This window comes from Diachasma alloeum, unplaced genomic scaffold (assembly GCF_001412515.2).
Source record: "Diachasma alloeum isolate Michigan unplaced genomic scaffold, Dall2.0 Dall_scaffold_00544, whole genome shotgun sequence".
NCBI classification, from domain to species: domain Eukaryota; kingdom Metazoa; phylum Arthropoda; class Insecta; order Hymenoptera; family Braconidae; genus Diachasma; species Diachasma alloeum.
In genome coordinates, this window is record NW_021680676.1 from 151,860 (window position 1) to 175,609 (window position 23,750).

The 23,750-nt window shown below is 40.1% G+C and overlaps 1 protein-coding gene across 1 annotated transcript in view; it reads right to left on the reverse strand.

The window, feature by feature from the left end:
• The window catches only part of LOC107043036 (protein KRI1 homolog), a 41,288-nt gene extending 17,751 nt beyond the window's left edge, over nucleotides 1-23,537 (reverse strand). Inside the window, exon 1 of the mRNA XM_015264336.1 lies at nucleotides 23,433-23,537. The gene's annotated coding sequence lies outside the window, so the exon portion shown is untranslated. The remainder of the gene's footprint in view (nucleotides 1-23,432) is intronic.
• Between the last annotated feature and the right edge of the window lie 213 nt (nucleotides 23,538-23,750).

A 23,750-nucleotide genomic window follows, 5' to 3' on the forward strand; every position in this document is an offset into this window, starting at 1 on the left:
CCAAAGGGCCCCCGCGAGGGGGTTGGGTTAATCAATCCGCGCTAATTAATTAATTATTGATTGATTTAATTATTGATTAATTATTTAATTAATTAATTAATCAAGTAATTATCAATTCATTAGTAGGTTCTGGGTCAACGTTTTAGCGGAGACCTGGTCGTTGGGGCCCAGTAGGGGAGGGGTCAGATGGAAGTGGGTGGGTGGGTGGTCGATTAATTCGCGGATCCGCGATTTTAATTCGCGGGTTAATTAATTTAATTAGCGGTTTGATTAGCAGGTCAATTAATTTGATTCGCGTTTTTTTGGTCGAAGGAGGTTCTATTGGCGACTTGTCAATCCACTCCCCACGAGGGAGTGGCTGAAAGGGTTGATTACTTCGCGGGTCACCGTGTGATTCGAGGGTCGTGGTTTAATTCGCGGATCGATTAATTAATTCGCGAGCCAATTAACTTAATTCGCGGTTTTCCGATCAAATGGGATTCTATCGACGACCTGGTTAATGCAGCTCTGCGAAAGGGTTGATTACTTCGTGGCTCGCGGGTCGCAGTTTGATTCACGGTTTAATCCGCGGATTCATTAATTAATTCACGGTTTTGGACTCTGAGACGCTCTATCGACAATTTAGTTAATGCACCTCCGTGAAAGGGTTGATTAATTCGCGACTCGCGGGTGATTCGCTTGAAGGGTTTTAAAGGGAACCAAAACACGCTTGAAATAAACAAACGCTGATTCCAAATGAAACTGAACTTATATATTTTTTTCTTTTTTACACGTTAAACACAATAATCCTTTGATAGGAGCCACATCCTATTATTCTCTCTGGAACCAATAGAATCCATCATTTGCGATGAGGAGGGCAGGAGGTTCTAAATTAACCGTCAAGTCAATCATCACAGGGATCACGTGGATCATCATGATGGCACGGTTTGCAGTTTGTTTTAGATACGATCTAGAATACCGCGTAGCCCAAGCTGCAGGTATCAGCACCCGGGAAATGAGAATAACATGATCCGCAAACTGCAAAAAAAAGAAAGAGGATAAAAACATATACCTAAAAATTTTCTAAATCTTAAATTTCAGAAATTACGAGAATAAATTACTTACTTGAGATGGTTCATAAACCTCCCTCTCCAACTCCTCCTCAGACATCTCCTCAGCCCCGTCAGGTCCAGCCTGAGGTTGGGGGTTCGGTAGTAATCTGGGGCCGTTGTAATGATTTGCAGGTTCATCACAACTGTCCAGATCAGAGTTATCCTCGAATCCCTCGTTTTGATTGGGCCTATTCGGGAACCACCATCCAAAGAAATCGTCACTCAGGAGGAATAGATGTAAATTTGTCTACCACGAAATATCCACAGGCTCCATATTTAGAGCAATGAAGTGGTTAGCTCCATTTCTCCTTATGTGGGCATCCAAATGACGTTGGGCTATTACCCCCGCGACCTGGGCCAAAACCCATTCAGCACCACCCCGCTCAACCCACTCCCAAGGACACCACACATTTTGTGTCACAGCCACATAACCCGGGCGCACCAACAAAAAATCCTCTTCACGGTTAAGATCCATATATATATATTTTTTTTAGATGTTCTTCACTTTACTGATGATAGTACTGTGTTTGCAGAGGTAGAGGATCAGTCATCCAAAAACAGGTACCCCCACCAATTTGGCATAGTCCTCGACAAATTGCACAAGTTGTAGTAGGAGGAGTTTCTGAAAAATCTTCATTTGCTGCAAACTGATAAGGATGGAAATGCATTGGAAGATGTCCGAACGCAATCTTTTGTTTACATAGACTTTCTCGGTTTACCTGGGAACGCATGTGTACTCACAACCCTAAGAACATGATGTTTGACAAACTGAGCAGTGTTTCCGAAAAATCGCCATCTGCTGCAAACTGATGAGGATAGAAATGCATTGGAAAATGTCCGAACGCAATCTTTTGTTTACATAGACTTTTTCGGTTTACCTGGGAACGCATGTGTACTCACAACCCTAAGAACATGATGTTTGACAAACTGAGCAGTGTTTCCGAAAAATCGCCATCTGCTGCAAACTGATGAGGATAGAAATGCATTGGAAAATGTCCGAACGCAATCTTTTGTTTACATAGACTTTTTCGGTTTACCTGGGAACGCATGTGTACTCACAACCCTAAGAACATGATATTTGACAAACTGGAGCAGAGTTTTCGGACCCTTTGATGTCCTATCGCACCACAAAGATGAAATGTTATCCAGGACATTTTTCAGCTATTTTCTTTCCCCACGAACAAAAAATGTTGCTATTTTGTTAATAATTTTCCATGAGTCACATGATTCTTTTTCAACCAATCACGTAAGATTTTATAGAGTGTACAAGCGTAGGCATACTCACATATGTATCTATATAAACAAATTTCACCTTGATTTTCCGCTAGTTCTTTAGTGTCTTTACTGTAAATGGTGTTTAGTATTACACTAAGAATAGTGTCTGTACAATACAGACACTATTCTTAGTGTAATACTAAAAAATAGCTGAAAAGTGTCTGTATTGTAAACATGCATCCTAACGCGTGTAAAAGATTATTGAAGTCATTGGAGGATGCATAGGAAATAGTGAAAACGAATAGGAGACCCAGGGAAATTCAACAATGGCTTAATCACATCAGAGGACATTCGAAAGAAATTAATGCATTATTGAAGAGGAGTGCGAGTCATAGTGAGAAAAGACGTTTAACTCACATGGTATGACGACTGAAAGCATTCTATGCCAGATTTAAAAACTTGGAAGTGATAGGAGGAGACTTAAGGGGTAATTTAACTGATAAAGTTCGATGAGAGGACTTACAAAGTGTTTTTGAGGGTCGTATGAGAACCGGTGTAATCATTAACGTGAAAAATCCAGACATACCCAAATTTTTAGAAGATGCTAGACGAATGCTCTGAGTACGTTTGAAAAATGCATTGAAACAAGAAGGAAGTTTGAAAGTGAATGTAGTATTAACATGTGAATATGAAACTAATTGAGATGAACATCTTATTGAAGAAGAAAAATATTTCAATACAAAAAATGAAATAATTCTTGATTCAACTGATATTAGGCAGTGGTTTGATGAACACATAAGAAAAAAACTTCTTGTGAAAGCAGATGAGTTCCAGGAAAAAGACTGGCTGGAGATTAGTTGACGTCAATTTAGAAGTGAATATGAATGAATATAATCCATTGCGGGGGAGATCTAGCTTCGTTGAACTACCTGAATGGATTAAAAAGAAACATGCAGTTGTGAACGTTCAGAATAAAGTCGATACCTATTGTTTTTTATGGTCAATTATGGCCGCTCGTTGCAACCTTCAAAACAAGAAACGACGTAACTCATACCCCCCTTTTCAGTACTATCATGAAAAGCTTTGGTAACTTCAGTTACCCCATGGCATTAAAAGACATTCCAAAGTTTGAGAAAATGAATGAATTTTCGATTAATGTATATGGAATTGATAGTGGCGAAGAATCAGAAAAAAATGGATTGTACCACTTTACTTGAGCAGAAATCCTCCAACCGCACTGCATGAGGAAGGAAAAATGATTCACCTTCTCATGATTAAAAAGAAGACATCCTCGATGGTGAAGAGGAAAGAATTCATCACTACACACGGATCTCAGATTTATCTCGTTTAATTGGTGCATAATTTCAAAAGCTGAACATAAAACACTCATATGTGACTGGTGTTTGTGTCACTTCTTCAAGAAAGAGGCCTACACTAATCATAGAGTTGATTGTGTATCAATCAACAGGTGCCGAATGATTTTTCCCCATAGTGCTGAAACAATTTTGAAATTTCAAAATTTCAAAAACCAACTGAATGTTCCCTATGTTGTGTATGCTGATACTGAATGTTTATTGGAAAAAGTACTCAATGACAATGATCAAAACACTAAAATATATCAAAAGCATGTGCCATTCAGTACCGCATTTTATGTGAAATGTAGTTATGATGACTCAAAATCGGAACTCTTTATTTATCGTGGGAAAGACTGCATACAATGGTTCATTGAGCAGTTACATCTTTTAGCGATAAAAGTCGATTCTGAATTACAGCGAAATGAGCAAATGAACTTGACTTTTGAAATGGAGCGAGCATTTAATGCAGCTAAAAATTGTTATATTTGTGGCAGAGCATTCACCGAAAAAGCAGTGAAACATCGGGATCATTGCCACTTCACAGGCAAATATCGTGGTGCTGCTCACCCCGGCTGTAATCTGAATTACACGGAATCGTATGTAATTCCACTAGTTTTTCACAATTTGTCAGGTTATGACTCACCTTTTTTTATTAAAAAATCTCTAGCAAAACAATTCCAAGGCGCAGTGACATTACTCCCAATTAATCAAGAGAAATACGTTTCCTCCACGAAATCGGTCAAATTGACAAGAGTCCACTTGAGATTCATTGACTCATGCAGTTTTATGGCAAGCAATATTGATAAACTTTCGTCATATATATATTTTTTTTTTTCCGGCCCTTTCTGCCCTCTGATTAGCTAATCGGCCCTATCCAACCCTATGCATGCGGCTGTGGATTCTACACTGCACTGCATTCGCACTCCTATAGGACATAGGAGCAGCATGGGAAACCACAGAAAACCCATGCCGGTACAGGCGGTCACTATATTAGCGACCTCCCGCTCGCCGGAGCCTCCGGTTGAAAACTCGGTTCCACGGGGTATCAAACTTACAACCTTTCGCACACTAGGCTCGCACCTAGCCGCTTCGGCCAACGACGTCGGTTTTCGTCATATTTAGAGGATGAAAAAAAGAGGATTACAGCCAGTCATTACCCCCAAAAACGACAATTCGAACTCGTTACACACAAAGGAGTTTTCCCATACGAATACTTAGATTCATGGGAGAAATTAAGTGCACGCCAATTACCTCGGAAAGAAGACTTTTATTCTCGATTGAATGATGAGAATATATCAGATAAAGATTACAATCATGCATGTGATGTATGGAGAAATATCGACATCAAGAAACTCAGTGAATACGCAGATTTATATTTGAAAACTGATATCTTGTTGCTGACCGATATATTCGAGAATTTTCGATGGAGTTGTTTCGCCTCATACAACTTGGATCCTCTTCATTATTATACAGCACCAGGGCTGGCGTTTGATGCAATGTTAAAAATCACTGGAGTTCAATTGGAATTATTCCAAGACCCTGAGATGCTCCTTTTCATTGAGAAAGGTATTAGAGGCGGACTGTCGCAGTGTCCAAACCGATATGGATGGGAAAATAACCACTACATGGGAGCTGATGAGTATAAACCTGAAGAAGAAAAATCGTATTTGATGTATCTGGATGTAAACAACTTATACGGAGCAGGAATGACTCATCATTTGCCGAATGGATACTTCTGTTGGCTGGAAGATTGGTCATCCCTCAACGTCCTGAAGATTTCAGATGACTCAGAGACTGGATACATCCTGGAGGTTGACCTGGAGTACCCACAGAAATTGCATGAAGAGCATAAAGATTTACCATTGTGCCCAGAGCATATAATCCCCCCAAGCGGCCAATCAAACCCGAAAACCAACTTTCATAGCAGTATTATCTTTGATAAGGATTTGGTAATAATTCAAATGAGTCGTACAAAAATTAAATGTAATAAGCCAATATACGTAGGTGTCAGTATTCTAGACATTTCTAAAACATACATTTACGATTTTTACTATAATTATATAAAAAATACTTTTAAGGATAGAGCAAAACTATTGTACACAGACACTGATAGTCTTATTTATCATTTTAAAGTGGAGGATATTTATGAAATTATGAAAACAGATATCGATAAATTCGACACTTCAGATTATCCAATAAATAATGTATATAATATACCTCTGAAGAACAAGAAGAAATTAGGTTTAATGAAAGACGAGAATCATGGTAAAGTCATGACTGAGTTCGTGGGGCTTTGAGCGAAAATGTACAGCTTGAAAGTGTCTGGTGAAGATCGGGAAAAATCGCGCGCCAAAGGAGTGAAAAATCAACGGTGAAGCGTATCACATTTGACGACTATAAAACCTGCTTGGACCAGCATAAAAATGTTTGGATGTCGCAAAATATGATCAGATCCTTCAAACATGATGTGTTCACAATTAATCAAACAAAACTAGCTCTGAGTTAGCACGATGATAAGCGCATTCTCCTGCCAAATACGACAGATACCTTGCCTTACGGATTTAAAAACAGTGATATTGTAAATAACTTGTAAAGGAGGAAGGGTAAAAAAATAAAAATGAAAAAAAATTTTTTTTTGAAAAAAAAATTTCTTTATTCAATAAAATTCCTCATACATGTGTCTCCTTAATCCACCCAACGATTACACTACCGGTTTCATCTTGTTTTGTTACTAGAAAAAATAATAGTGCAACAAGCCAAATAACGAATATTCCCAGTGTTGTTGCTAAAAATAATATAGTAACGGATGATTGCTCATCTTTTTTACACTCATATAAAAACTCATCTAGTTGTACATAATATTGTGGGAGAAATTCAACGTATTTTTGCACCATCTGTGTAACATTGAAATTTATAGCAGTGATATATTCCGCTGATATCTCTACAAATGGTTGATATCCAATCATGGTTGCATATGATGTATAAGCCTTACATCCTGTCTTGACTTGAAGAATACCTGTGCCTGAGATATTCATTGCATCTCTCCATTCGCCTCCACATGAAAAATTAACCTCCTCTCTCTCTCGGGCACTGAGTATAGCCACCCCTTTTCAGTTTGCTTCCAATATGACGCAAAGGTAGAACTCAGTTTGATGCTACAATTAGCAAGAGGTGAAAGTTGTGTACCAGTTATAAACATTGCAGCCTCATAAATTGGTTGAGAAGTAGCATCATAGAATGGGCACTTCAGTTGACAAATATACTGATGATCATCTGTGGTCAAGCATTCGGCAATGTCTTTGGAGCGTGCCATGGTATAATGATATTGACTAAGCAGCAGGTAGTCGCCCCTAGGTTGAATGTACGCTGACCCTTGATGGTGGCCGAACACTAGAGCCGTAGGCTATGGATAAATTTTGTTCCGGTAGTAAACTGTTGGCTTCAATAATGGAATATTCAGAACTATCAATTTTCCCTCCTCAAAACCAACATTTGTGTTGGAAATTTTCATTAATTTTTCAGAGTGCAATTGTTCACTCGACAGAGAAAAAACCAATGATCGATCCGGATTTGTTGTGATGAAATGATTGATAGCATACTCAAGTATCTCGTATGTGAATAATTCCGGGTAAACCACTCCCACCTTTGCTAAATACACAGCGTCGATGATTGTCTGCAAAGTATATTGATAATTATCCAGCTCCATTATCAAATGATCAGAGCAATCTCTCATTCGATTCATCATAGTATGATATGGTTGACCGTAAAAAGTTCCGTTTTTGGCTAACTCCTCAATTAACTTGATAGCATCATGAAGAGCTGCGAGACTTACTGCCGTCCGGTTCTTCATTTCATCAAGTTCATCATGCCGATGGTGCAATCCTGCTTGAATATATGTGGTCGAGAATTAACATTGCTTTTATTTGTTATTTCCATAATCAAGTTGAGTTTCATTCAATGATCTAAAGAAAGTCTCTGAAATGATCCCAAGGAATCCTGAGGGTACATATTGCTTTTCACTCATTGATTCATTCATGAAAAAGAGGAATTAGTTGATGTATTTTTCCACATTCTCCTCTTTCATCAACAGATTTTCCGCTTGGAGAACGGTCACACATTTTTCATCCTCAGCATGGTATTTACATGTTTGATTCATGTTTTCGAGCATTTCTCGTGTTACCAACGGTCTCTGAGAAATGAATTTTCTCAAGTCAATTTAAGTCGCAAGACGCCACTCTGCAGTAGTGAAACGCACTTTTCCTGCTACTTCATAATGCAAACCGCTTTGGCTATGAATTCCCGTGTTCAGGAAATCCACAGCCTGACAGATTGTCACCGCGAGGACTTGTAACACAATAACCTTCACGATCATGTTGTCTAGCTCAACAAACACACTAAACTGATGATTTCAAAGATGAGTGGAGGCTGATATAGCTCTCGCTACCCCCCCACCCTCATTTTTTTTATTGTTCAATATTTATCCAACTGTTATAACTACTATCGAATCCCAGCCATTTAACATAATGTCTGTTTCCATTTCTTTTCAAGACTTTTCCTACGAGATATACATCTGGATGTTTCGTCTTCAGTAATTCTTCCTCTTAGAAACTGCCACTAATTAATTCATTTCTATAATCCTTTAGCTTATATGTGATCGGATTGGTGTTATTAATTTCTCGAATAGTGAATGTTTCCGTAGTCCAATTGGGGGTATATCCTTTCTCAAAAAGATGTTTTGCTTTGCTTATATGAACTTTATCACGCACGCGAAATTTCGGTCTTCTACTGTTCACACGAAAGTCGGCGTAAATAAGGTGTAATTTTTTTGCATTTTCTGTTGTTACATCAGCAGGCCTCATACCAATAGTTCGATGTTTTCTATGGTTATATTCACGTATGAGCTCCGGTAACATATCAATCCACTTGTAATTTCCACGCAAACTGAACTGTAGCCACATTTTACTCTTCAATGTTCGATTGAATCGTTCACATATGGACGCCTTCAAATTACTGAATGTGGAATATAAATTGATATTATGTTCTTTCATTAATGCTTGAAATTCAGAATTGTAGAATTCTTTCCCACCATCAACATGCAAATGTTTCGGCACACGCCCCCCTTGGAGGATAGAACTCATAGCTGTCGTAACATCCGGAGCATTTTTTCTTTTTATCGGCTCAGCGCAAGCAAACTCCGAAAAAATATCGATTATAGTGAGCAAAAATCTATTTCCATTATTGCTTTTCGCGTAAGCTGTCATATCCACCAAATCTGCCTGCCATGTTTCATCCAGATCACGAATGTTGACTCGTCGCCGAGGATAATTTCTTCGTGCTGGACGATGTAATTCTGTCACAACATCCAATTTATTCTCCGACATTTTTGGGATCGCTTGGTGTTCTTTCCAGTATTCTCATTAATCTAACAATTCATCTATTTATATCTGCACACTTACGTTTTATATCAATTTGCCATTCGTTAATTTTTGTATTTAGAGTCTCTAAAGTTACAGCATCGTGCGGGTCCACTGGTGTTTCAACATTACTCAGCCTTTTATCCTGAAGATTATAATTATCATCTGCAGTTAGCTTATAACCAACGCCGAGTGGGCCTCGATTGTAGCAGCCACTATCAGACGTTAAGTGGCGACCAAACACGTCAACACTCATTTCGCAAATGACAACAGATGGCAATGTGCATACTCTAATATATAATTCCCGCCTCGCGAAGTTCTTCAATAATTGATATAATTTCTTTATCATGACTCGGATTTCCAGCTCTTTGTGATGCCAATAGTAATCGAAGATGGTCCACAAGTTCATTTGGATCATCCCAATAAATGTAGTCCACTCTGCTGAGTCGCTGAGCTCTCATGAAGGTAGATAAAAGGTCCATGCCAGAGTACTTTGATCCAGCAAAATGTGAAATATATTTATCATATTTCTCATCATTCAGCTCTCGGATGCCTCCGCGAGATTTACAATTGTTATGATGCCCATTAGTTGCAAGTATGATATTCTTATATGCATCAATATCACTCTCACTAATTAGAGTGTTATCAGGATTTTTCATGAAAAGAAGCTCCAATAATCCCTCAGTACAAGCGTATTTCATGGTTTTTACTTTAAGAAATTCATCCTCAAAAAATATGGGAGAGTCTCCAATCATCAAATTATGTGTAAGTTTGCGAACATCATAAACCTTGTCCCATTTTCTTGTGTTGATTTGTGCCAAATATTTCCCTGCACGAGTGCTGGCATCTTCTTCTGTGTCTATTTCTTCAGTGCTGGTCTTTGAACTTTTACTCAGAATACGTGAGCTGCCAATGGCTGGAAGTACAGTAGCATCATGTGAATTTCCTAAGGATGGAATGATAGTCTCATTCAAAGTGTAATCAAATGAAGAATCGTCAGCTGTAGTCTCATAACTGTCTTCAGTGGCGTCTCTACTCGACAACAACTGCTTTGGTGTCTTTGGGGTACTCCTATATCTGAGTTTTCGTTGATTCTTGTAATCAATGGATTGCTTTCTATCATCAGGCAATTCAAGTTTTTGTCTACTGTCATCGAATGATTTTACATTTCGAGCGGCTAATTACTGATGCGAATTGAAAGTCAGGAGAAAACGGTAAAGGATAGAAGTGAGAAGGAAGCAGATTTGACTGATAAGGAGGATGCAGAGAGGGAAGTTGTATTTAGCACTCCAAGAAGTCTGCAGAGAACACCGTTCAGAACAACAGTGGGAGAAAGCCAGGAGTCAGGGATTGACTTCGAGTCATCGCAGGTGACAGATGTTCCAGAAGCGAAAGAGGGTGAAGAGAATGATAAAAGTGAGGAAGCAGTGAATTTGGGGCAGGATGGAAGTGAGTTGGACCAGGAGGTCGTTGACGGGGCATCAGGTGATCTGCTGAGAACACCGTTGGGAGATGGAGCGGAAAAACCATTGATAAACAGTGGGGGAAACACACCAGACACTCCTAACGATTCGTGGTTGGAGAAAACATTGAACCAGGAGTCAGAGGCTGGGCAGAGAGTTATTAACGAGGAAGGAGATATTGTCGAAGAGGTTAGTAATGGGGGGGGGGGACGAGTTACATTGAGTTCCGAGAGCAGGATACAAGAAGATGGCCTAAACTCTCCGCTGACGACCAGTGGAATTGATAGAGAGAAGGTGGAAAAGTGGATGATAGAGTGGGAGACGAGGCAGAAGGAAGAATGGGAGGCTAGGATGGCGGATTTGGAGCACATGATCAGGAGGGAGTTGAGGGACCTGAGAGGGAGAGGCACAAATGACGACAGGGGAAGGGGATGGCATGACGGTGAGGAAGACGAGATAGGGAGGGAGAGGCTCACAGAAATACAGGACCGCCTTAGAGAAAGTGAGGATCAGGTCAGCGAGCTGATTGAGAAAGTGGAAAACTGGAAAACAGTGGCACAAGCTTGGAAACAACGAGTGAGAGAGCTGGAAAAAGAGATCGAGGGATTGAGGAAGGGATCGAAGAACGGCAACAGGAGTGACATAAACGGAAATTCTGAGGTAAGAGGCTCACAGAATGGACTGCCTTCGCTTGGGCTCTCCCTGGTGGAAGGGATGACCTTGGCACATGTCGTTCAGGCGACAGGAGGGTTGAGGGTGCTGGAAGCCCGGGGGACCGGGTCTCAGTGAGGTACGTCCAGGAGGGAAAGGGAGGTAGAGAGAATTCAGGGCTTTTGGGGGACGTGATGAGAGAGGACTCTCTGAGGGAAGAACCGACACTGAGGAAAGGTGGGAGCTGGAATGAAGACGAGATGAAGGACGGAGAACAACAACTGGGAGACAAGGAGCAGAATCAAAAAGCTGGAGAGAATGGCAACGAGGGGAATGCGCCCAATGGGGGGAGAAGCTCTCCAGGTAGCAGCCAGGCACATGATAATGACGAGAGAGAGAGAGAATGAGGATAGGCAGGGAGCAGTGGTAGTGGGAAACTACAACAACCCTTTACCTAGGGGGCTAACAATTGAGGAATGGGAGACGGAAAAGGCGGAAAGGAAGGCAAGACGAAAGAACATGATAATTGAGGGTTTGACCCTGCTCACGAGAAGGAAGGAGGAGTTGGAGGACTAGCTGTTTTATCAATTGGAAGTACAAGTGAGAGTGCAGAGGCTTGAGAGGCTGGAAGGAGAAGGATGGAAGGCTAGAATGGAGGAAGTACAGCATAAGATAGATGTGATGAAAGTGAAGACAACACTCAAAGATTCAGGATGGGGGGTATTCATTATGGATGACCTAACGGATAGGCAGAAGGAGGTTCAGGTCTGGTTGGAGAAAGAGGCGAAAAGGAAAGCAGACAGAGACTGGCTACAACAGTCTTTGGGTAGATGGAGTTTGGCTGGATTGGAACGAAGTGGAGGGAGAAATGAAACAGAAGACAGATAGAGGTAGTAATGAGAGGAGAGGGCCCTTTTAAGTCGCAGGTAAGAGAAAGGGAAGAGGAGAAGGGCAAGCCACTCTTGTTGTTGCACTGGAATGTGGAAAATGCAACGAATATAGGAAAAAATGAAGACCTCTGGAAAAAAATGGATGTAGTGATCTTCCAGGAAACCCACTTGGAGGGCAAGGGAATGAATAGGATGATGGATAGACTGAATAAACAATTCGAGTGGTTTGGAAAGGAGGCAAATAGGGTACATCGACGAGGAAAGGCAAGTGGAGGACACCTCTTGGGTGTCAGGAAAACGCTGGAGGCGAACTAGACGGTGGAGGAATGGGACTATGGACTCAAATTGAAAAAAAAGGGAAAAAGAATGGGACTAGCTATGTAGTGATAAGTACTTATAATAATATGAGAAACAATTTACAGAAAGTACTGAAGAAGTTGGAAATATTGGTGGAGGAAATGGAAGGCTCAGAGGAAAAACTGATCATCTCAGGGGATCTAAACGCGAGGATAGGCGAAATGCAGGGCTTGGCAGAATGCGGGATGGAAGGATGGGCAAAGATAAAGGAGAAAAATTCACAGGATAAAACGATAAGAGATGAAGAAAGAAGGCTTTTGGAATGGTGCGAGGAAAGAGCAATTTTGATTCAAAATGGAAGGGTTAAGGGTGATGAAGAGGGGATGATAACATTCATAGGGGAAGGGACAGGCTTGGGAAGTGTGTTGGACTATGTGATAGTTAAACTAGAGGAAGAAGAGGCACCACAATGGTTTAGAGAGATGCAGGCAGTAGACTAGGAAGGTTCGGATCATCTACCTATGGTCTTCAAAGTGGACTGGAGCGGGAAGAAGGCAGGGGAGAATATCAAGAATAAAGAAACACAAGTTAGGCTGAGATGAAAGGACACCCGAGAAGGAAAGTTCAATGAGAAGTGGAACGAGGAATAGGAAGAGAGAGGGGAGGAGTTCAGAAATATGGACGAACGTTGGGAAAGACTGGTGGAGGTAACAGCGAAGGCGGCACACGAGGCGAAGATGGTTTCAGGGGATGGAAGCCGGGAGAGAGCCATCTGGGATAACGGAGAATATGTAAGAGAGAGACGTAAGATGTTTAAAAATCTTAGAAAGTTCAGAAAAATGAGAGACTGGAACTCAAAATACTTATACAACAGTTCAAAGCGGGAGTTGAAGAAGATTCGGGGTAAGTTGATCAGAGAACGGATAGAAGAGAAGCAGAGGGCGGTTGCGGCGAGTAGGACGATGGCAGATTGGTGGATAGCTATGAACTGGCTCAGGCGGGGAATGAAAAAGAAGGATCACAATTCTATCTCGGAAGAGGAGGTGCTATTGCATTTCAAGACCCTCTTGGAAGCTGAGGAGGCGCAAGAGGCAAGCCAGGAGGAACCGTCGACAGAGGTGAGTGGGAGGCGCTCCACAGTAGAGAAATAAGCATTAGATTCCCAGGGACTCCCTCGGGATGACACGGAGGAGGAAGGCAGGATATTAAGGGAGGAGGAAGGAGAGAAACTAGATAAAGAGTTAACAGACTGGGAGATTCTGGGAGCGGTGAATCGTTTAAAAAAAAGGGAAAGCGGTAGGAGAGGATGGAATTACGGTGGAATTCTGGAAGAATCTTCCGGAAGACGGGAAGAAGGAATTGTGAGAGATTGTCACAGGGCTCTGGAAAGAAGAGAAGATGATTAGAAGGTGGAGACTGGCTACAATCTACCCTATACACAAGAAGGGGGATGTCAATTTGGCGGCCAACTACAGAGGAGTTTCCCTACTAGATATTGGATACAAAATCATTGCAAATATTATGGCTCGAAGATTAGGTAAGTGGCTGGAAGAAGAGGAGAAGCTGTCTGAAGCACAAGCCGGATTTAGGAGTAGGAGAGGCACGATGGAGCAGATATTTGTTCTGAACACGTTGATAGGTACGAGGCTGAAGAAAAAGGTGGCAAGCTGTTCGTTGGATTCATAAATTTCAAGGCTGCGTTCGATAAGGTGGACAAGAGCAGGCTTTGGGAAAAGATGAAGACGTTGGGGATCAAGGGGAAATTCCTAAGAGTGACACAGAGAATTTATGAGGATACGAGGAATAGGGTTATAGTGGGTGATGGGTTGACAGAGGAGTTCAGGACCGGCAAAGGAGTGAGACAGGGCTGTCCTCTAAGCCCCATTCTTTTCAACATATTCATTCAAGATATGGTGGAGGCTTTCGAGAAGAAAAAAGATGGAGGTGCGACAATAGGCACAGGCTCAGGAGTGAAGGTGTATTCATTATTATATGCAGACGATGCGGCCCTGATGGCTAAAAATGGAAGAGATCTGGCGAAAATGTTGAAAACATTGGAAAGATGGGCAGATGAAAACAAGATGGAGGTGAGTGTGGAAAAAACTAAAATAATGGTATTCAGAAACGGGGGCAAGTGGAAAATGACGAGCTGGGAATATAAAGGAGAAAAGTTAGAGGTGGTAAATGAGTTTAAACATTTGGAATTCTGGTTTATAACAAAGAACACATACACGAAACATGCTGGGAAGCTAGCAGGGAAGGCTCAAACCCTGGTAAACAAGGCCTGGGGGGAGATGAAGCGAGGCAAATTGAAAAGCATAAGGAGAAGACTCTACTTTATGGGGACGACAGTAAAGGCGGCAGCTCTTAATGGTGTAGAACTTTGGGGATGGAAGAGGCAAGAGAGGATAGAAAGAGTTCAAAAGAGATATACGAAGGCTAGTATGGAATTGGCAAAGAATACACCAGATTATATATTGAGAAGAGAGTGAGGTATACGTAGTATTGAGGTCGAAGCCGTCAGGAGAGCTGCAGCATTCCTAGTCAAACTGAGTAAGATGAAAGAAAATGGATGGCCAAGGAAGGGTCTACGAGAGGAGATTAGAGGGATAAAGAATGGACAGCCATTTAAATGGGGAAAGATAGTCAAGGAAAGGTTGAGCACGTTAGGAGAGGGCGAATTTGTAGAGTGCCTGCGGGCTGGCGAGGAGGAAGAGGCAGAAAAAAGACTGAAGATAATGGTAGAGGTAACAGAAGAACAAGAGGTCTAGAGGGACCTGGGAAGAATAGAGGAGTCAAGCTACTGCGACTACTATAGGGAGATCAAGGAGGATACAGAAATGAGCAAACACTGGTTGGTTAAGAAACTAAACGAGAAGCAGAGGACAGATTGGGCGAGGTGGAGATGTGGTAATGCGCTGCAAGGGGGAAAGAAAGGCTGTGAAACCAATGAATGCAGGGCATGCGGGAAAGAAAGTGAAATACTGTAGCATGTAGTAGGCTGTAAGGTACTTATGAGCAGAGTTGAACAGGAGAATGAGAAGTGGTGGAAAGACTGGAGGAGAAAAAGTAGCCGAAGATATTGGAGGAGCAGGCTAATAGAGGTGCTTAAGGAACCGCCAAAGAAGATGTGTGATAGACTGGGAAGGATGGAGAAAGCATTGAGGACAGCGAAGGAGAAGAAGAAGAGAGGAAAAATGTAGACCCAGATGAGTAGTATTGATATTACCGGTGACAAGTCACAGAGTAAAAGTAAAAGGTCCTATAATAAAGGGGCCTAAATTGTTGATGACATGGGGGGGGGGGGCGAAAAGAGTGTTCATGGGAGATCTGCCACGTAATATTATAAATCTCTATATAGTACATAGGAAAATCTTTATATCTATATATCTTTATATGAATATTTATAACATTATTTAAAAGAAGAAGTTGAGAGTTTAAAAGGCTTGTGAAGGTGTAAAACAAAGAAAACTATTGTAACATCAATGAAATAAATGAAATTGAATTGAAATTGAAAATATGTATTCATATATTTCATATATACTATTACATTAGTTATAATCATAAAAATCATTCTGTAAAAAAAATTACCAGTAAAGAAAAAAAAATGAAAATATTGTTCTATTTAATGTGTAAGTTAAGCAACAATCTCCTCATCCTCTTCATGGAATTTGATTTCGTTGTATTCATCACTCAAATACTCCAACTTTGGTGCGCCTTTCTTGATTTTATTCAGCAAATCTTCAAATTCTTAAGGATTACCAATGAAAAATTTTGATATCCTTCGGTTCAGGAAAACTGAATAAGCATTATTCAAATGGAGGATGACACTCATTCCATGCTTGGTTTTGACTTTGGAGGCAGCTGTGATGGTGTATTAATAGTTGCGTTCCAATTCAGATATTTTCACCAAGAGAAGTTCTTTGAACTCTGCAATAGTATTCATCACATTGAAATTTGCTTCATCTGCTTTATTTTCAATTTTCACGTTTGAATCAGGATGTAGGCGAAGATTGTTGTATTTCTCACCTAGATATTCCAACGTTGGTGAGCCCTTTTCAAGATGTTGTTGGTAAATTCTCGAACATCTTGGGATTTTCAGCGAAATACTTGGCCAGTCGATTATTCACGAAAACTGTGTATCTGAGAGATGAAGAGTAACACCAACTCCATACTTTGTCTCCACCTTGCGAGTTGCAGTGATGATATAAAATGTTCCAGCTTCCAGATCCGCCAATTTGATAAGATGAAGATTTTTCATTTGGGCCACAATGTTGATTTTATTGAAATCCATAATGATTTTTTTTTCACGTGGGTATGATAAGTAAGCTTAAATTCGAGTCTTCTGCAGACTGGAGCAGAGTATTTTGATGTCACTTCGGTACTGTATAACTTGTTTCACTTCTTGAATGTTTTTCAGGAGGTCTAAACGTTCCTTTAATTCCCGTCGTTTGAAGCTATCCTTCATGGAGAGCGACAAGATGAACTGATGATGTGTGCGGGAATTTTTTCGTTTATATACATAAATCACCCACTCTTAAACCTTTCTTTTTTCAATAAATAATTTTTTCACATTATTATTAATAACGTTTGTTTCTACGAGTGGTAACCATCAAAGGACTGATAATCTTACGTTCAGGCGAAAATTCTTTGCATATATACATACTCCCTCCCCTTCTGAACTCTTCTTTTTAAAATGAATAATAATATATATTGATATCGTTATCAACAACAATTTCACACGAAGGGGGGCGGCAGACGAGAAAGTACCGGAAAACTCAAGTTCAGACATGTCTGGAAAATGTCAAGTGGAGCCAGGTGTCAATGTTTGAAGAATAGCCCCTTCTATGATTTCTACAGGAAACTAAAGCAGCGAATTAGTTAACCCTTTCACCCCTCGCGGCAGTGTAGTGAGAAGTTCGGGTGTACTAATTAATTAATTAATTAATCGACTCTCGAATTTAGCCGTGATCTGCGGAATTAATCTGCAAATTTATATATTGATATCGTTATCAACAACAATTTCACACGAAGGGGGGCGGCAGACGAGAAAGTACCGGAAACCTCAAGTTCAGACATGTCTGGAAAATGTCAAGTGGAGCCAGGTGTCAATGTTTGAAGAATAGCCCCTTCTATGATTTCTACAGGAAACTAAAGCAGCGAATTAGTTAACCCTTTCACCCCTCGCGGCAGTGTAGTGAGAAGTTCGGGTGTACTAATTAATTAATTAATTAATCGACTCTCGAATTTAGCCGTGATCTGCGGAATTAATCTGCAAATCAAACCGCGACACGTGAATGACACCGCGAATTAGGCAGTCAACCGTGGATTAATTAACCCTTCCACCCACTCAGCCCCCTCGCATAGTCCTTTCACCAGGTCTCCGCTAATGAATTTCATAATTGATGGATTGATTAATTAATTAATTAATCAATTAGTACGAATTAATTAACCCGTTCATACAATTTCTTGCGTTAATTACATTAACTAGGTTGTTGATAGAGCGTCTCGGAGTCCAAAACCGTGAATTAATTAATGAATCCGCGGATTAAACGGCGACCCGCGAGCCGCGAAGTAATCAACCCTTTCAGCCACTCCCTCGTGGGTGGTGGATTGACAAGGCGCCAATAGAGCCTCATTTGACCGAAAAAAACGTGAATCAAATTATTTATTTTCTTTCTATTTCATTGGTTTTATCGAAGTAATTCTCGATTTGAAACCCCTCCTCTATAGCCTGCCTCCCCTCCTTTCTTTTTCCTCTCATTGTTATCTGCGGTATCATGGCCGTCTTACTCTTAGCTGTGCCCCATTCGAGCTAGGACTGCACGGGAAACCATGTAAAACCACAGTCACACAGCCGGCCGATTGTGCAGTGCCCTAATATATCCATTTGTCACACTGACTAGATGGAGATATTAGGCCGCTACACCGTACCTCTACCGCCCGCATTTTTTGTGCGAGCGAGGTGTTCCTAAGCGGTCACCCATCCAAGTACTAACCCAGCTCAACGCTGCTTAGCTTGGATGTCCGCCGGAGCAACACCTCACCCACCCAACCATTACAGTCGGTGCGAATCAAATTAATTGACCCGCTAATCAAACCGCGAATTAAATTAATTAACCCGCGACTTAAAACCACGGATCCGCGAATTAATCAACCACCTACCCACCCACTTTCATCTGACCCCTCCCCTATTGGGCCCAACGACTAGGTGTCCGCTAAAACGTTGATCCAGAACCTACTAATGAATTGATAATTACTTACTTAATTAATTAATTAATCAATAATTAAATCAATCAATAATTAATTAATTAGCGCGGATTAATTAACCCTTACACCCACCCAACCCCCTCGCGGGGGCCCTTTGGCCAGGTCTCCGCTAAAACGTTGACCCAGAACCGGCATTACTTAACTACTTATGTCATTCGGCTGATAGCGTTGGTTTGCGAGTCGTATGAGTTTGCAGCACTCGGCGTGGTAGTCTCTAACTCAGTTCGCCTTCGGCGATCCTCTTCACCGACTGTACCACGCCTCGTGTTGCAAACTTCACACTCCTCCCAAATCGCCGCTTATCGGCCTTATGAAATAATAATACCCATGGTACTTAAATTAATCCGCATTTCCTCTAGTTTCAGGAAACTTTGGGGCTGAAATCCAGAACCCCGGATTCTTAAAATACAAATCTTTGAGTATTGAGTTCAAGAACCCTAGATTTAAAAAATGAGAATCTCTGGATACTAGAATCAAGAATGTAGGATTCAAAAAATAAGAATGTTTGGGTAGTGGAATCAAGAACCCTGGATTTTTAAAATAAAATCCTTGAGTATCAAATATAAGGATAAAAAAATGAGGGTCAGCGGATGAAGAGAAAAAAGTGGGAGTCAGGTAATTGTGGTCGAAATAGGGGACATAGAGGAAAGACCAGGATATTAGGGACCGAAAAGTGAACGTCAGAATATAAACGTAAGAAAGTGGGGAAGAAAATAGAAGGGCCAAAAGGGGAGAGTCAGTATATAGAGTCAAAAATTGAGGGTCAAACGGTGAGGGCCAAAACATGAAAGTAACGATGTAAAGGTAAAAAAAAGGATATCAAAATAAAAGAGTCAAAAATGGTTGGTAAGAAAGTAAGGTTAAGAAAATAAGGGTCAGATGATGGTTGTCAAACTATAATGAACGGAGCATAGCGTTGTAATATAGGGGTTAGGCAATGAGCATCACAATATAAAGGTAAAATAGTGAAGGTCAGAAGATGAAGAAAGTGAAAGTGAAAGAATAGGGAATCTGAGGTTCAGAAAATGGAATTCGTGTTTCTGATTCTCACTTTTTAACTTCCCGGCAGGGAAGTTATTGTAATGGCCCCGAAAATCAAAAATCGATTTTTCATCAAATCTCCATGTTTCAAGGTCTTTTCGATGTTCCTACATAATTTTAAACAAAATGTCTGTGTGTGTGTGTGTGTGTGTGTGTGTGTGTTACTAGGTATGTACGTGGTCAAAATTTTGGTTAACGATTTCTCGTGAACGAATTGTCCGATTTGACTTTTTTTTTTTCAATCGATAGGTTTTCATTCAACTTAGAGCGGATTAGATTTTGGCTGATATCTGTTTCGTGGTTTTTGAGTTTTCCCGGAAAGAAAATTTCAAAATGACAAAAAAGCCACGAACACTTTCTTAATCTCATGAAAATCACATATAGAACGATTATAATGAAAAAAATTTCATACTTCTCTTCGATTCCTTCCAAAAATTGCCGTTTTTCTATCAATAAATGAGAAATAAAAAAATTCCAATTGGAATACATCGTTATCGACTGGCGCCTCTACTAATTGGTCACTAACTCATCTGAAGTTAGTTGCTAAGAAAGTGTGTTGTTTTTCCAAATTTCTCATTATTTATATCACTCCGATGTTAATATTAACTCTCAATACTAGAAATCTTATCGTATTTCGAGTTAAGAGAAATATTATATGAAAACAAATGCTGAGATCAGTGGTGTACTTTGTCTCATGAAAATGCGACACATTTCTCATGAACGCGACATTTTTTGATTGACCAAGTTTTTGCGTCTACTTCCGGCATGTACACCGACTGTGTCGAACCGGCGTGTGCTTTAATAAAATTATCAAGTGAGAACTGTGTTTACCAAAATGTCGCTTGAGTATGACTTTACGAACAGTACGGAAATCGATGCTTTCCTCCCTGGCAATGTAATGATGTGAGTATAGTTATGAATATCATGTAATTAAAAACAAGGGTTTCTCATGAACAAATAAACAGAGTATTGAGAGTTGAAAAGGATTCTTTCAGTCAAAATGGTACGAATAATAATATCGGTAAGTTGTTGGTGCGACCCGTCCGACGGGTCAGACCCACATGAATACATCCGCTACCAACCCACCCGCAATAGGAGCGAGCGCAGCGAGCGACGAACAGCCCAATCCACTAGTTCATTCTGATTTTCTCGGCCTCATTGCCTGGCATTCAGTTCCTGATCCTTAAATCGATCGAGATACACGGTAATATATCAGCCAAGTCGCGCCTCATAACCTCACAACAAAACGGCGAGAGCTACCGTGTATCTATACACGACACAACTTCCCCTCCCACTACCCTCAACTGATTTTCCATCAATTAATAAAAAAGCCACTATTTAGACGAAAACTCTCCTTAGTTACCCTATATAAATCACCAATCCGCTTTCCACTGATGCAATTATTAATTAAATTCGTTCAATATTTACGAAGATATGCATATAGCAACGAACTGGCATACACGTTTTTCGCGTTCCAATTATCTTCTAAACAAGAACGGTCACACTCAAGCCATTGAGTTGGTAGCGCAACTCGAATTCTCACTTTCGCATGCAGGAATACAGGGAAGAAGGGCAAAAAGCGGGTGGTGGGACCCCTAAAATCATGTCACGCAGTAGTTCAGATTGGTTCCGATGGTGGCGATGGTAGTCACTCGCGTGGTAAAATAGATCATTAGAATTGTAACATTCATCCTACTGAAAATTTCATTCCCTGTCCGTGCAATAATTTGACAATATTATATTAATTCCTCAACAAATATATGTAAAACCCTTGTAGAATATGGAAAAAATGACAGATGTTTTCTGAATGGGAATCCATGAGTGACGATGCTTTGAAAAATAATTTATGAGAGAACTATGTAAATAAACAATAAAAATCCAACTGAGGTAAAAATAGCACTATAAATGACGAAGAACAAAATCCGGTAATTCGTTCAAGAGATATGGAGCATAGGAGGTTTGTTTGAATACAAAAAAATGAAAATTCAGTAATGAAGCGTAAGTCCGGTCAAGTAAATTTTGACTACTAATCAGTTTCTGACGAATATCCCGGAATCTAAAAGAAATGAAAAAATTTTTGTCTTGACTTTTTTTGTAGAGAAAAGTGAAGGTTATAAAAAGGATCATGAGAACAATTTCGCTAGCTCCAAAAGTCAAAATCGATTTAACCCGGTTCACCACTTCGCTACTGAATGTACTCGATATCTTGAAATGTAAACAAGCGAGTGTATACATGGTATACATGATTTAACCGTTGCCGAAAAGCAATCGCCAAGGAACTCCAAGGATATTTATATTTTGTTCTGGGAGCAAAGTAAATCCAAATGATGTTGCATATTATCTGGAGTCTTTCCTTGTGACGTGAGTCACTCCGTCTGGAAAAATGATTGAAATCCCCCAAAAACAAAAACAAAATTTTTTTTGAAAAAACTGGTCAAATGCGCCTTTGTAAGCATTGTATTTTTTCAAAAAAAAAAATTGTATTGTTTCTCAGCAAAAAAAATTGAAAAAATGCCGAGTAACCATTTCATGGAAATGTGAAATTGTGGTTATCCATACGAAGTCAATGAAAAAAAGTGTCAATATGAGTGTTACTTTAAAAAACAATTGTTCAGAAAATTCTCAGGACCAACGTACTTAGTGCAGTTTTTTGAAACACTCATTGCGGAGAGTTGTCGCTTTATATTGACACCATGGTGGAATGAACCATCTCGATGCTTTTATGTCGCGAATGCCGATAACTACCTGGCGTTCACTACCTTAATTAATTCAATTTCTATTCATGAAAATAAAAATATGTGAAAATGGAAAAGAATCAGCTTAAGGCATTAACTTGAACTATCCGGCAATTCCATCCAACACAATCACACAATTGACTATCTAAAGATTTGAACACGTAGCAAGGTGTAGTATGCTTCAAAGTAATTTCTGAGTCCCAAAGTGGATCTCAAATCTCAAACAATAGACTCCTAAATAAGGATCCGCATTAAGATAAAAAACCGCGCTAAGTACGTTGGTCCGGAGAATTTTCTGAACAATTTTTTTTTAAAGAAACACTCGTATTGACACTCTTTTTCATTCACGTTGTGTGGATAACCACACTTTTTATGGTCGTACCCACTCCGTAACTCACAGGAATAGACAATATTGAGTTGACATTGATGAGTTCAAACTTATAAAATTTGCAACAGTACAAGCCGACTGTAGAAAAAAGCTGAAATTGTTTCTAGATGTTATGAAAAGTTCTGTCGTTTTTCGAAATCACAAGTTCAACCTCATGAACTTGGCACTCTTCCTTATTTCTGCACTTTTTTCAATTTCCCAGAAACAATTATCCATAAATAAGTACTCGGGCATTTTTCCACAACAAGGCATTAAAATGGTTACTCGACAATTTTTCAATTTTTTTTCTGAGAAGCAATACAATTTTTTTTTGAAAAAATACAATGCTTACAAAGGTGCACTTGGTCGGTTTTTTCAAAAAAAAAATTTTTTTTTGTTTTTGGGGGATACAGATACTCATATTCTAACCTTTCATTTTTTACCCTTATAATCGGAATTTTATTGTTTGACATTTACATTATAATCTCAATTGTCTGGTGGCTCTATCCGACCCCCTCCTACCCTATTCAGCCCTCCTATTATAAACCTCAGTGCTAGAGTCCCACTTGTTTCCCTTCATTTTCTGACCCTCATTGCATGAACTTATGTTTAGACCCTTATATTCTAACCCTCACTTTGTTACCTTTACTTTGAGAACTCAGGGTTCTTGATTTCAGTACTCAACGGTTCTTGTTTCAAGAATCCGGGGTTCTTCATTCCAGTATCCAAAGATTCTTATTTTAAGAACCCGGGGTTTTGACTTTCAGTATCAAAGTATTTTGAAACCAGAGGCATGAAGAATAGAGGTAAGGAGGCCGAACTCCATGCATGGCACATGAAACCACAATCCGGGCTTCTCAAGTGTTGTAGGTGGCATTTCAATCGCCCAGTTGCACGACGACGGGAGAGGGTAAAATATAGCAAAGTGGGCCTAAACAATTAATGTAACGAACAGAGTGGA